Source organism: Uloborus diversus, chromosome 8 (genome assembly GCF_026930045.1).
Source record: "Uloborus diversus isolate 005 chromosome 8, Udiv.v.3.1, whole genome shotgun sequence".
NCBI classification, from domain to species: domain Eukaryota; kingdom Metazoa; phylum Arthropoda; class Arachnida; order Araneae; family Uloboridae; genus Uloborus; species Uloborus diversus.
This window is the reverse complement of record NC_072738.1, coordinates 70069750-70084894: the sequence shown is the minus strand read 5'-3', so window position 1 is coordinate 70084894 and position 15145 is coordinate 70069750. Positions and strand designations below refer to the sequence as shown.

Genomic DNA, 15145 nt, shown 5'->3' with positions numbered 1-15145 from the left:
TCCCATTTACCAATATCCTAAAGATATTTCTTTTCAATAATCAGTATTTTTATTTAGAACTAAAATAATCAATGCCCCTTGTAATTAAGTACCTTTAAAAGTATACGTACACTCTAATGTACATGGGTCATTAAGCTCTTAAAGAGCTTAAAATTTTGCTGGAATCGGGCGCCAAAGTTAGACCCAGGAAATATTAAGAAACTTTAAAACTAAAGTAAACTCAGTGGCAAAACAGCCCATAGGGACCAAGGCCTACTGGCCCCTCTCAGTTTACGAGATAGGGGGCTCTGGAGTACATGGCAGATATTCTGGTTAGGTGGTCAACCGAACGTGGGACCCCAGGGTTTAGTTCCCAAGCACGCTTGGTTTTCATTCTATCGACCCACTGAAAATATGAGAACTTTACAGACCACTTTTTGAAAAACTGCTTTTTTTTACTATTGGCTGCTGTTGTTCCAAAATATAGATATGTGTATGTGTGTCACTTATGGTACTGTTTGAGTCACATGTACATAAATAAATAATACAAACATCATTAGAAAAATTCCTTCGTTCATTTGCTAAATTTCGTGGAATACACAAGAAATATAATGCTGAGGTTAAGTACACATTACATCGTCATACTTTAAGTTACAAAAAAAAAAAAAAAAAAACCAACCCGTAAGTTAAACTAGTTAAATGTTGAGAACATTACATGCATTTCACTCTGTACTGTACTCCTGCACTCATGTTGACACTTCACAAATTGTTCATTTAAATCACATGGTGTAGGATATTGAAATGAAAAATGATCAAAGAAGCTTTATGCTACAATATGAATAAAGTGAAAAACCAACGTAAATAAAGCATAAATTCTCAAGAATATGCTGAGGAGACATATGCCGTATTTTCTTGAGAATTTGTGCTTTACTTACGTTGATTCCCCACTTTATTCATAACTGATATCTAGTTATACAGTCAAGAATTGTTGGAAAATCTTTAGTAACTTTTGATATTCTGTTATGCGGAAAAAACTTCTGCAATGTAAAGTAGTCTAGTTTACACGTTACTTGATAAGAATGATAATAACAATTATAACTTATAGCAAAATTTAAACTATTAAATAAATTATTTAATCGAAAATAAATGGCTTTTGAATTTAATCTATGCACAGTTAGCTTTTCCTTTCAACAAGGGGATAAACTTCGCCACAGAGAAATCCATGCTTAGTATGTAGTTTTAAGCTATTTTTACAATTAGTAACATCTCTTAATCCAATATATCTCATCCCGGCAACCAAAGTGACACAACTCCAAAATTTGGAAAAACAGTCAGACAAACAAATGTGAAAACTATATATTTTAAATGAAAGTTTAATGACGTTTCCTGCCACAAAACTGTCACAAAGTTAGTTTACATGACTGGTGCGTGGCAGCGCAGGTATTATCATCAGTGGCACACCATTAAAATTTCACTTTTTAGAAGAACATTTTTCAAGCTTTAAGTATATATCATTAATTTGGACTACAAAAACCAACCAGAGTGAATATATTCAAATGTTTGTTCGTATTGTAGTATTTCAGATGAGAATAAATCAGTTAAAAGTAGTATTGCGCAAAACCTTGATTTTCTCGAACGCTATACGTATTTTTAAATTGTGTCTCGACTGTTTCCGGAGTGTGATATGGCATTTCGTAACACAGTGCTGATTGGGAGAGCACGCCTGAAAACTCAGTGGACCACAAAAAAAAAAAAAAAAAAAAAAAAAAAAATCTACTAAATGAGATTGTATTTATTTATTTTTTTTAAATAGATAGCCATAAGAATTGTAAGGAATAGTTGCTCCAAACTAAAAATGACATTTGACTATCTTCATGAATGAATCAGTTGCTACAAAATTATTAATTGTGATGAGAGTTGCAAATAAACAGTTGTTCTGGATAAAAAATGACATTTGACTGCTTCCATAAATAAAACTGCTATCACGAAATTTTGCCACAAAAATTGCGAGGAAAATTTGTTCTGATATAAATATGGCATTTGGCAGTCTCCATGAAGGATATCGGTTTATTCCAAGTCAAATAATTTGTTAGCCCTCTAAAACTCATACCGTGAGAAAAATACTAGCACAAAGAAGCAAAAAAGTATGTGTCTGGTATTTAACGTCAGAGGGGGTAGGTGCTGCTCTCTCTATAGTTTGGGCAAACCTAACCTGGCAGCGTCATGTGATTAGGATCTGCGTAGCCTTCACAATGCTGCCAGGTTGCATTTAAACAACCTTTACCTTACCTGGAGACCAGTAAGAAATGTGGAGACTGCTGATTGGCTGTCACGTTAAAAACGTCATCCATCTTCTTTAAAGCTAATAATTGGTTCATTTCGGAACAAAATTTTCTAGACATTTTTCAAAGGGGGTAGAAGGTAAAAACGTTCAATTCGTAAATTCGAAACTTCTGAGGAACGAAATTTGTTCATATTCGTTGGATGGGGAAAACCGACTTATTTGCGTCAGTTGGCTAATCAGGAGTCCCAAAACTATTAAAAGGTCCCTATCTGAATAAAGGTTGTTTGTATGCTACCAGGTTAGGTTTGTCCAACTTATAGCTTCTCCTTGTAACCTTCTCTTGCTACCCGAAGTGTGTCACAATGATAAATCTTTGACTGTCGCAGGAGGCGATTTGCTACTCGGAGTAGTTGAAATGGGAGTGTTTTTCTCATCAGAGCGCGGATAATGTGTCAAAAACTTATTTTTGTTTTGTTTCATGAAAAATTATTTTAGATATGCCACTAAATGGAGTAAAATAAATGATAAAACAATAACATATCACATTCTTGTTGAGCTTGAGGGAAATAGTGTGAGAAAAACTCTCACTCGCGAGTTCTCAGGTACACATTTTGATGCAAGTTTTGGAGGGTTAAATGCACATTTGGAGAAAAGAAAGTCTTATTTATAAAAGCTTGTTCGGGAGGGTATAATGCTTTTTTTTCCGCTTGATAAAAACAAAAAGAAAAATTCATTTATTTGTGTTGCTTGTTTTATTCTAGTTTTAATTATCTTTTTGGTCAGATAGAAAATATAATATGAAGTATCATCCAATTACAAGACCAAATTTTCTCAGAATTTTTTTTTTCATGTGCTCTCAGCGCTGATAACTATGATTTTTGTTTTTAAACATACGGTGTCTGGAAAGTACTTGACAGATTAAAAAAATTCATAGAAAAACAACGAATTGTCTTATCGATATGTGGTTTGCTGCATCATACTTCATAGGTTTAAAAACTTTTTATGCCATTGTAAAAAAAAAAGGAAACACAAAAACCTTATGAGTGATTAACATGGACGGTTGTATCGTCACGGTAAGAATTTGTTTTTCTTTCTGTGACGATACAGCCCGTCAATTTAAATTACTTTATAATTGCACTTTTTTCTTTTTCTTTCCTTTATTTCTTTTTTACGATGTCACAGAAATTCTTGAACCTGTGAAGTATGATGCATTAAACCACATATGGATGACTCAATTGCCAAATCGATTAACTCCACTTTAAAAAAAAATCATCATTTCTGCTTTAATAGTGCTTCATCAATGCTTAGCATGTGAATTTATATTAAAGTTTTAGTTCAGTATATTTCTGACCATATGATGGCAGAAAATTTAACACGAGGGCCTATTTACTCCTATGGATAACACCATCTTAACTATTCTTTACGTTTTGTTTTATGGAGTTAATCGATTTGGCAAGTGAGGCATCTATATTGATAAGACAATTCGTTGCTTTTCTGTGAATTTATGTCAAGGACTTTTTGGAGATCCTGAATATTTTTGGTTTATATTTGCGATGATAATATGACACCTGCTTCGAATTTGTGGGAATTTCGGTTTAACTTAAATGAAACTGTTTATCCTCTAATCCTCATTTTTCATCGTTTTTAAGTAACTTTTATCAATCATTTGCGTGATTAGAACTAAGCAAAACACCGTAGGTAAATTGAAGGAAAAAAATTCTCTTTAAAAAATCATTGTCGATTTGCATGTATAAAACTGCACACGCATGACCACATTTTATGAAACTCGAATATAAATAATGAAAACAATCATTTTGCAGTACTAAGTGCCAAATTACTACAAAAATAAAGCGCTCAGTGTAAAACATGCATACCAACCACATTTCTAGGAGAGCATCACTCGCTGAAAACCTCAGTGACATATAAATAAGGGCATGTTATTCCGAGCCTTACTCAGATCGGTAGTTAATTCTTTTATTATTTTCTGCAAATACGCAAAGCGATTAATCAAACAGCAGAATACTCCTTCACCGTGAGTTTTCCAGATGGCGCAAAGCAGCGTAGTGAAAAATTATATCTCTCGTTCAAGCATTCCTTAAGTGAGAATAATTTATTCACTATTATTTTTTTTTTTGTTATTCGGTTTTATTTCTGAGATTTCATTTGCATGATTATCTCCAGTTATAAAATGCTATTGTGTTACGATAACTTTTGTGATTGGACGAGAGTGGAGTGGAGTAAAGGGTTCATTTAACTTGATTGTTTTCGATTCGATCGAATTGTACCTACTAGTAGCGTAGCTAGAAATTTACCTGTGAGTCAGGCAAAGCAAATTTCTGGTTGCGCTATTAGTAGACACAGTTGATTGAATTCTGTTGGAGTTGAATGTGCCCCTACGTTATCCGAAAAAATGATGTGGCCCTGATGAGTTGAGCCATGACTTTGATTATGTTCATCTCTTTTGGGGGTAATAGGGAAGGGTCATTGACGCTGAGTTGAGTTGGTTCACTCTCGCAGTAGTTTTGCAAAAATATTCCAACTCAAATCCGCTTTGATAAGTTGAACTGTGACCTTGATAATGTTAAGCTGTTTTGGGGGTAATAGGGAAGGGTGATTGGCACTGAGTTGAGTAGGATTACTTTCGTAGTAGTTAAAAAAATCCTACTCAAATTCGTATCCTTCTCCCACTGAACTTTCCCAAAAGAGGTACATATTGTCAAGGTCATAAGTCAATTTATCCGAGCCACACTGTAGTTTCGAGCAGTGGAGGGTTTTTTGAAAGCATCTGCAAAGAGATCAAGACTACGAAAACTTTAATTTCAAGAGAAGTATTTGTATTTAAACTTGTTACTTTTTCTACTACTTATTATTATGCATCAACTTTTATGAAAAGTTATACGTATCATGTTGTAAAGTAATGAATAGCGCTTAATTTCTAAAAAAATAAGTGCACTAGCCCTTAAGTTCTCAGGACTTATTTCCACATGTTAACTGCCTGAGTTTCGACTAAAATGCTAAAATTCTCATATTATTGAGAAGAAGAACACGAGCTCAGCTCCCAGAAGCTCCCGTGCAAATTAACCCCTTATACTTAGCTTTAATAAATATTATTAAATATTTTTAAAATTGAAATATTTACAATTAGATACACTTACAACATTAGACTTACAACACTTCATAGCAAAAAAAGAGCTTTGAAGATGTTTCCAGTGAAAGTTTATTTCTGATATCAGAATGAATAAAAGAAATGTTTTCATACATCCTTTCAATTTCAGACATTGGCATATCCATGGGGTTGGTGACGACCCCCTCGTTTTTAGCGTCACAAAAAAGTCTTAAACAGCGTTTCGGAAACTTCAATTTGGCTTTGAATGCTTATCAGGGGCCCCTGACCCTTCTGTTTGTACATTAATATTACTTAAATTATGACAACACCCTATCAGATTTGTGAGATTATATTTAACAATAACCCCATCCAAAAATCCGGAAGATCGATCTGTTCTCGAAAACAGCAAAACTAGGACAACGGATTTCCAAACCCTGTGGCACGACAGCCAGTGAGGGTCAAGGCCTACTGTGCTCAACTCAGTTTTCCTAACAAGGGGCTCTGGGGTGCAAGGCAGATGTTCCGGTTAGGTGGTCAGCCTAAAGTGGAACTCCCAGTGTTTGGTTCCCAAGTAGGCTTGGTACTCATTTTATAGACTCACTGGAGGGATGAACGGCTGAGTCGACCATGTCCGACTTAGGAATAGAACCCGGAAGGACAACAAATTTTGCAAGTGCCAAATACGTTCAACTGTGTTACAACGTTTTGAACAACGGCTGTCAATGACAACCTTTTGAACAAAAATTGAAACAACATACTTTTTATTAATAAAATTAACCGCTATTAACTTCGCTACAAAGGAAAAATAAATACTATTTTTTTTTCTTCTGTAATGGTTTTAAAACTGTGTAATATGTATAATCAAAGTAGGAATAATATCATAATATCTCGGCCCCATGAGAAATTCTTTGCGACCCCATTTCCGGTCGCCACTCACAGGTTGGGAACCTCTGTTCCAATGATGCAAGAAATCGCACTCTATAATTGCATGGTATTGTTCCTCTTCTCTAATATTACAATGAAATCTCGTTACAGTGAACACCAATAAAACGAAACATCCTTATCGGCGAGATAAATTTTCAGTCCCGATTTTATTTCCATTTTATTACTTGAATGCCATTACAACGAAATTTCTGTCATAGTGAACTAAATTTACGTTTCATTGAAGTTCCGTTGTAACGGGATTCCACTGAAAAATAATTCAGCCGTAGAGTTCAGAACGAATTTAGCAGTCGCTTCTGCACGAGTAGTGCTTTAATTCAATGCACAAACTTGGAATATATAATGATTCTTTATTAAATGAAGCAAACTATAGCTTAAATGATGGAAAGAAGACATGCAAATTAATTGAACCACCATGTACTATGCCAGCTCATTATTTAATCATGAAGCTGACCACTTAATTATCCTACAAATTCGACGCAGATTTATCTCATAAATATGCAATTACTCTCATGTTTTCATTATCAGCACAGGCACAGGTACTCATCATCTGCTTTTTTAATTAAAACGAATTTCGAACATTTGTTTGCAATAGTCACTTTTTCTCCTTGATAGAATATTAAATTATGTTTGATTTAGTATTGAGTTATTGATTGATTTCGAAGCTTTTGAGTTAATCTTTTGAGATAGCTTTGAGCACTATGAGTTAACCTTACATGACTACATATCGTGGGGTGAATGTTACAAGTTAGTAACAATTCAGTTTTTTTCACATTGCTTTGAAGGATGCTCAACAAGTTAATAGTATTTCATAATTTTCGGGGGGATATAAGACTTGATTTAAGTGTGATCATTTCTAAATTGTACTTAATTAATGTTCAAAATCATTTAAAATAATATATAATTAAGGTATAGTTATACTGTTTAATATTCAATTATTAACTGATTTCAAAGCTTTGATTTAGTCATTTGGGATAACTTTAAGCACTATGAGTTAACTTTACGTGACTTCATATCGTGGCGTGAATGCTACAGGTAGGTAACAATTCCGTTTTTTTTTCATACACTGTTTCGAGGAAAACTCAACAAATTAAAATTTTTTTCATGATATTTGGGAAAACATGAAAACTTGATTAAAATGTTATTAAATTTATTTGAAATAGTCACGGATGCCTAGTCGCCTACGGAGGTGCAGTTCGGGGGCTTCGCCCCCATTTAACGCCTTCAGCAGGACTGACTTGGCGATATTTCGCCAAATTTGTCAACTGCTGGCAATTTCTCGCCAAATTTGGTGACTGTCGGCTATATGTCCCCCAAATTTTGTGCCAACCTGTGTGATAATTGACGATTTAATGATATACCTAGTTTTCAATTTTTATTTCTGGCACGCCAGTATTTAAAGGAATAAGACAAGGTGCAATGCTTTCCCCAAATATTCTGTATCCAAGAGTATCTGTATCGACCTGGAAGGCATTGAGTCTGGAGGAGATAGGGTTGCAGTCACACACGCGCACAGACACATTCCCACAGACAGACTGCCAGATTTTAATTACATAGGTATTTTTAACTAATACTTATACACAGGTATCGATCAATATATTCATGTTTTGTTTGTATCCCGTGTGAAATAGTGTTCAACCGTAATAGTGTGACCCGAGTGAAATAAAAGTTGAGTCTCGCTTACTTACGCCCTCATTGTACTATAACCTACAGCCATGCATATACATTATACAATGACTAAAAGATGTGCGGTTGCAACTATATAGTTATTTTTTCAATCGTACAATTCAAGGATCCTGGAGATGCGGCTGGCCGATTGTTCCAAAATTTCTAAATCGGGTTAGGCACTCACACGTTAACAACAAGTTGTGAAAATTTGCATGTGCAAAATAAATCGAATTTTTTGACTAACGCTAGTAAAATAGACTAATCCTAGCGAAAATAAAGTAAAGTATACAAATGAGAATGGAATGAAAAATGTTTCTTTCGAGAATGTTACTACATGAAGTTCTTGACTTATAATGCTAGATAATTATTTTTTTGCATTTCCATCCATTTTATGCTAAAAAGAAAAGGTCACGGACACTACCTTTTTGGCTACATTTCAATATTTTGAAACTTATATTTCATTTACCAGAGGTCATGAAGAGACAACGCCCTCTAATAAAGATTTTTTTTACATAATCATTGCTCTTTATTCTAAGTTGTGGAAGACGCTTTCTTGTTTCATTACTTAGATTCATGACTACCAAAGTTGAAAAGAGGAGCTGAATGTGTGAGTAAATACCATTCAAAAGTTTTCCTAAAAAATTACCTAATCTTTACTGAATGGCCATCGGACATCAATTGTCGTTTGAGGTCACATGTATCCTTGGATTGACCTTGATGATATTTGATCGATATAATGCTGTTTGAAGTATTTTTAGAAAGATTTTGGTGTAGCTGTGAGAAACATTTCCAGATACTTTTTATTCATGCTTCAAACACGCAACAAACAATCGAAATCTTGTGGTTATTACTTGTTTGCAATCGTTAAGTTCGATGTTTATGGTCTGGGTTTTTGTTTTTGACAACACCTGATGCAACAACGTTTTGCCGCAGTTGTTCAACTAAGATGTAGCACTAAGTGTGGTACATTTCAACCTTGTGATTTGGTTTGGAAATGTTAATTTATATTTTTAACACATACTTGCACCTAACAAAATAGTTTTTGATAGTATTTAAGGTGACTAGTAGTTAGATGTTTTAGCATTTAAATGCAACAATTTTTAGTATTTTATTGACAGAATTAATTTTTTTTTATCTTAAACTTTTTTACTTTTTTAATTTTTAAAAGCAAAAGCCCAATAAATTCCGAAAAAAAAATTATTTATATTATTTAGAAAAATAATTTGCATTGAAAATAACATCAACACAAAAAATTGAAGCATTTGAGTCCAAATTTCATGAAGATATTAGAGTTCAAAATTCTAGTCCGCTCTGAGCAGGGATTTTGCGGATGATGAGATTGAAACATATCGCCTTTTCAGAATGACATGCCAAAGTAAAAACAAATTATTTATCTCTATCATTACCACTGAACAACACTGGTCCTTATGGCATGTGTGTACTGTAGAAGTCGGACTTCACACAAAATTACAGTACAGTTGGAAAAGTGAAGCAGCGCACCCCCCAAATTGCCAGCCTAGTAGCACACGACAACAAAAACTACTGAAAAAAAAAAAAAAAAAAAAACTGCAAATGTTATGTTACGATACGTGGAACACACTACAAAAGCTCGTACAATTTGAAACATACATACACACACACACACACACGTACAATTTTAAACATTTTGTAGCCGCTATGCTTCCGCCTCCCCCCCCCCCCAAAAAAAGATGCAATTGAGTACGAGCGTAAAGTGTTATAAGGCACAAAACGCTTCGTTTCATACCTCAGTAAATGTTGATCATACTAATGTCATATTTTTTGTGATAGTATTATTTTTCACCGAAGATTATTTCCCGAAAGATAATTGTAAATACGTAGAGGTTTTATAAAATTAGATTCCGCACTTTTTCACTATTTTTTTCCGCATCAAACTTTTATTATCGATACCAAAAGCAAAATACAAACTGGAAAAAAAAAGAAAAAAATCTTTTAATTCAATTTGTCGTAAAACCGAAAAAATATAAATAAATAAATAAACAACAATGAGTTGTTCGTGAAAATTGTACAAGCTTCGTGTTTGCATTTTTTTCTTACGGGGTAGGGAACTCTGCAACACCGGTGCTAGGAATGCCAGTGTAATTGGGTACTATTTTGCTCTACCTATCTGCTACACGTTGGTATAGCATGTCTACATTTTAGGTAATCGGATTTCGACTGAATAATGAATGATCAATGTAGCTTTTATTTTACGTCTTGAACACGTGTTCCTAGAAAAACCTTCACATTTTGCTGTATGACTTTGTGCAGCTGGAATCGCCACATCTACTTTGTGGGAACAAATGCTTATGTTGCCATTGCAATTTATTTTTTCTATACATTCTACATGTTACTGCGGCTACAATGATTAAAAGTGCGAAAATCCTAATACGTTGACTTTTCAATTCTGCTCTAGACGTTAGTATAAGAAAAGCTTATTAAGTATTCATTTCAATGTAGATGTAAAAATATAATTTAAAAGTGAAAATAGTAAACTAAAACTATCAACATTTATGATTAGAAAAAAACGCTAGTCTAGATTAACCTAATTATATTTTTCAAAAAAACTTGAATTACGTGAAAATTGAAAAGTATTTGAAAATACAATTTACCCGAATACTATAAACTGGCATAGATACCTACCCCAGGTAAACTGGGGTTTCAGCTCTTTTAGCTATTCAAATCGTATTTTTGTCAACTAAACCTTGATAAAATTGAATTTGTTCTTCATCTTTCTCTCCGGTCTGAAAAAACAAAAATAATCATTTACTTTATGAGTCAGATTACAGCTTGCAGAACGATTTTACGAGCAAGAAACCTATTGGGTAAATACATGTATTTACCCTGGTTTGTATTTTACAAGTAAAAAAAATGAGTTTGTAGTTCTAGGGTTAAAAAATGAAAATATTAATCTAAGACACGAAACATTCATGACATGTTGTAAAAGTAAAAAAAGTTATTTTTATTTAATCCCATCGTGTTTTTCAAAAAAAAAAGAAAAAAAAAACTTATTACGTAAAATTTTTAAAGTAGACGTGAAAGTTATTAAAAGATTAAAAAGTGAAAATATTAAGATCATGCGGCTCAGAGTCTTGGGGGAAAACCCAACTTATGACAGCCAGAACTCTAATGAACACTTACTAATTGCACTTAACCTTCTTCCTTCTTACTGTATTTCTTTGTTGCATTTCTGTTCTTGGTTTCTTTGTTTCGTATTGGGATATCTCCATGGATTGAACTATGATTGGCCATACGTAACAACAATACTTTCTGCATGTCAATCATCATGCAGTTTTATCGCACTTTGACTTATAAACCTAGACAAAATTATCTGTCAGTTGAGATTTTAACCTCGGTCACAATGTCAAAATCAAATGCAGCTCACGTCCCTGGATAAACGTGTTTCCTATTTTGAATAAGAGTGATGTAGACGAGCATGAGAATGCGATATTGTTACCTTTGTTCTTTTACGCATATGAACTACTGTCGAAAGTAGTAACTAAGTTAGATTTAACACTTAAATGCATCGTGTTGCCATTTGCCAACATACCCAAGTAAATCTTCTTCGTGCTTGTTGCACAGTTTTGTTTGATGAGAACTGCAATCTAAGTGCTTCTCCTCCTTTAGATATGATATATTTTATTCCGTACAGTACAGAATAGATATAAACAACATATGAAAGAATTTACTGCACAAAGATGGTAAAGTACTTCCAGAGGGAGGTTGGGACACAAACCGACACCACTGTGATTGAACAAGGGCTTAGGACGTTTCCTTCGAGCTGCCGATGAGTCCCGATGAGTCATACACTGAAGACGATAGAACGTGAAGCGTTAGACGCCATTGCAGGTGCTTACTTCGTTCTGCTTCGTTCTATCGTTTAATGCATCGCGTTTATTACCCAGTTAATTTGGACAACTTAGATTCTTTTTCACATGTCCGCACACTATTGTGAGCCAAACTGTAAGGGCAACTATAACGGAAATAAAGTGTATGTCTTTATCAAAGTTTTGGGACATTTGATGGTAAATCATTTGTTATTTTTTAAGTTAAAATCCAATGTTGTCAAGTGGTTGTTTAATCATGAACCATACTTAAATCAAACTATGATTTTTAAAGTACTTTTCTCATGATTTGGACAGAAGTTTAAAGCCCAAGAACATTTTTAGGGTGTTAGAAAAAAACAAAAAACATTCATTAAAGGGCTAAGAAAATCTTTTAATTGAGAAAGGGAAACGCGTGCGTGACTATATAATGCATTCATGATTCACATAAATCCTTAGATATGTACAATGTATCTCTCTATTTCACATTATTAATGAAATTAGGTGTTTGTGTGTGGAGTGCATTTTAACGGAAAGGCCTAGAAGCATGAAATTTGGTTTATAGTTGTATTTTCTGCCGACGATGTGCCCCTTAGAGGCCTATTTCTGATAAATTAATTAGAATAAAGTTATAGTGTTTAACGTTATTTTTGGTGTTTTCGCTGTTTGGCCGACACGAAATCCCCCCCCCCCTCTTGTTTTCAATCTTACCTTTTGAGTTTTTTCATTGAAGTTTTCAATGAAAGGGGGAAGGAAATTTTAGTGTTGGTGAAACGAGGAGTAAACCTGATTTTTATCACTTTTTATTCAACAGACTAATTACTTTGTTGTCCTTCAGTACATTGTTGAAAATAGCGAAATTCAGTTTGCTGGCATTTCAATTATTAAATATCTGCAACAATGTAATTTTCCCCGAATGCATAAATAACATTGTTGTGAGTCATGGTACAGAGTTTTTCTAAATGAATATCGGGGTTTTAACGCTTCGTAGTATTTATTACGTAAAGCTTAAAATCATAATCAAGGCATGAAATGAAAGAGGACTTCAAACAGTTATACGTAAGCTTACAACTGCTCAATGTAAATACTTTTCGTCCCACGGCACACACCAAGTTGATAGTCCAGTTCTACCCATACGTCGTTTAGTGTGTCGTGCAATTGCTGCAACAGTTGACTCAAGCCTGATATTTCTTAAGTCGGGTAGGGAAGCTGGAAGTGAAGGCACTTGCATACGATCTTTTATGAATCCCCACAGTTAAAAATCACATGACGTGAGATCCGGTGAGCAGGGAGCTTGTATCGCATGACCGCCAAGCTCACTGGATTTCACGAGGATTTCATTTCATCTCTTTGTGATTTCTACCTGCAAGGGTTTATTAAATATCATGTGCATGTGCTTCCTCTACCAGTTGATCTACTTAACCTAAGAACAAAGTTGTGGCAGCTGTTGCAACAATTCATTACAAACACTAAACAACGTTTGGGGAGAACTAGGCTATCGACTCGTTGCGTACTGTGTGACTAAATAGGCTCACATTGAGCGCTTGTAAGCTTATACGTCTAACTGTTTAATTGCTCTTTCATTTCATGCATCAACTATGATTTTTAGTTTTACGTAATAAAAACTACAAAGCGTTAAAACCTCGATATTCATTTGAAAACACCCAGTATTTACAGCATACTAGCTTACTACCCGGCGTTGTCCGGGTGCTTTTCAATGCAACCAGTGGCGCACCCACGGGGGGAGCTAAGGGGTTTAAGCCCCTCCCAGAAGCATGAAGACGAATCCCCTTGACCAAAGAGAGATTAAAATTACGTTTTTTAGCCTTGAGTTTTAGAACTTTTCCGGGAGAGAGCACTCATTCTCCAATTCCCATCATAATTTCACCAAAGATAACTTTAATTTTTTTCAAAGATTTTATATTCGAAAAATTTCCGAGGGAGAGCTACTTACCCTCTCCTTCTCCTCCAACTGGTACAAATATAGCCTAAAGCGAGTTTTGGGAACTTTATTTTCAAAGTATTTCCAGTACGGAACTTCTGCATTTCCCACCAATGTGCATCATCTCCAAAAGATAGCAGCAAAATCTGTTTTAAATCGGAGAACTCCCAAATAATCCATGCTGTATCCCTTGGTACCCAAAAGATAGTTAAAAATTGTCGTTTTAGATCCTTTATGTCGAAAATGTTTCAATGCAAACCCTTGAAACCACCAAACATAGCATGAAAATGTATTTTTTGGGCTTCAATTTCGAAGCATTACCGAGAGTACGCAGCCCCCCCCCCCACTCATAAATCTTCTAATATCTCAGCAAATAGTCTACATTTGCGTTTCTATACCTTCAATTTGAAAACATTTCTAGGCGGAGCCCCTGAACCCTGACTCTCTTCCCATAACACCATCAAAGGTAGCCAAAAATGCATTTTTAAGACGTAAATTTCAAAAATAAAAAAAAATTTCCGGTTTAGATCTCCCTAATCTCACTTTCACGTCACCACAATTGCATAAATCTTCAATTTTTAAGTAATTCAAGTCAGCAATCTTCTCGAGGGGGAAAGCCTTCTCATCTTCCTTTAACGCCCCTAAAATTTCATTCTAAAGGCAGAAATTTTTTGGGGCAATTCTCACGAAACGCTCACCTTCGTCTATTCTCTGAAGTCACTAAGAACTCTCTAAAATTTTTCGGGACTTTTAATGTTTTGTAGACTTGTAACTTTTATTTCGGGAGAGGGCCTTTTGAAGCTTCATTGATTTTGCCTTTGACTTCACTTATCGGAGCTCCTCGCGAAACTTCAAGCCCCTCCCAGGAAAAAATCCTGGGTGCGCCATTGAATGCAACATATTTTTAGGATTATCAAATGAATGAATTCTATCTAAATGAGCGTAAAAAATTACATTCACACCGCTTTCTAGGCTCAAATCTTCAAAATACTTTAAATAGCACAGAAAATCAAGCATTTGCCGAAAAAGTAACATCAACTTAAAGCGAAAACATATGAGGCATGTTGTCTGGGCTCTGTAGTGTCCACTGGTACATTGTCTGAGGTTGAATCAGACGGGCGATACATACATTGTCATAATGCAAAGACAAACTACCGTTTTTTGCACATCTTGTAGGACAACCTTTTACGTGATGCTTCGAAAGAAAAGCGTTGTGCTGCCTTAGTAGATTTTGCTTTCCGCAAGACTTAAAAAAAAAAAAAAAAAAAAAAATGCAACAGTACTTTTTACGTACATTTCATTCGGAAATAAATCATTGAATTTTTCCTTAGAAAAAGTAGTAAGCTTACCTTTAAAAAAAATAAAAAATAAAAATCAATCCC

The 15145-nt window shown here is 34.5% G+C and overlaps 1 protein-coding gene across 4 annotated transcripts in view; it reads left to right on the top strand.

Moving 5' to 3' along the window:
- Positions 1–15145, top strand: part of LOC129228178 (synaptotagmin 1-like) — a 92943-nt gene that overhangs the window by 30218 nt on the left and 47580 nt on the right. Inside the window, exon 1 of one of the 4 annotated variants that reach the window (XM_054862840.1) lies at positions 11964–12022. The exons of the other annotated variants lie outside the window; for them this stretch is intronic. The gene's annotated coding sequence lies outside the window, so the exon portion shown is untranslated. Of the gene's footprint in view, positions 1–11963; positions 12023–15145 lie in introns of those variants that run through there. 4 annotated transcript variants of the gene reach the window in all.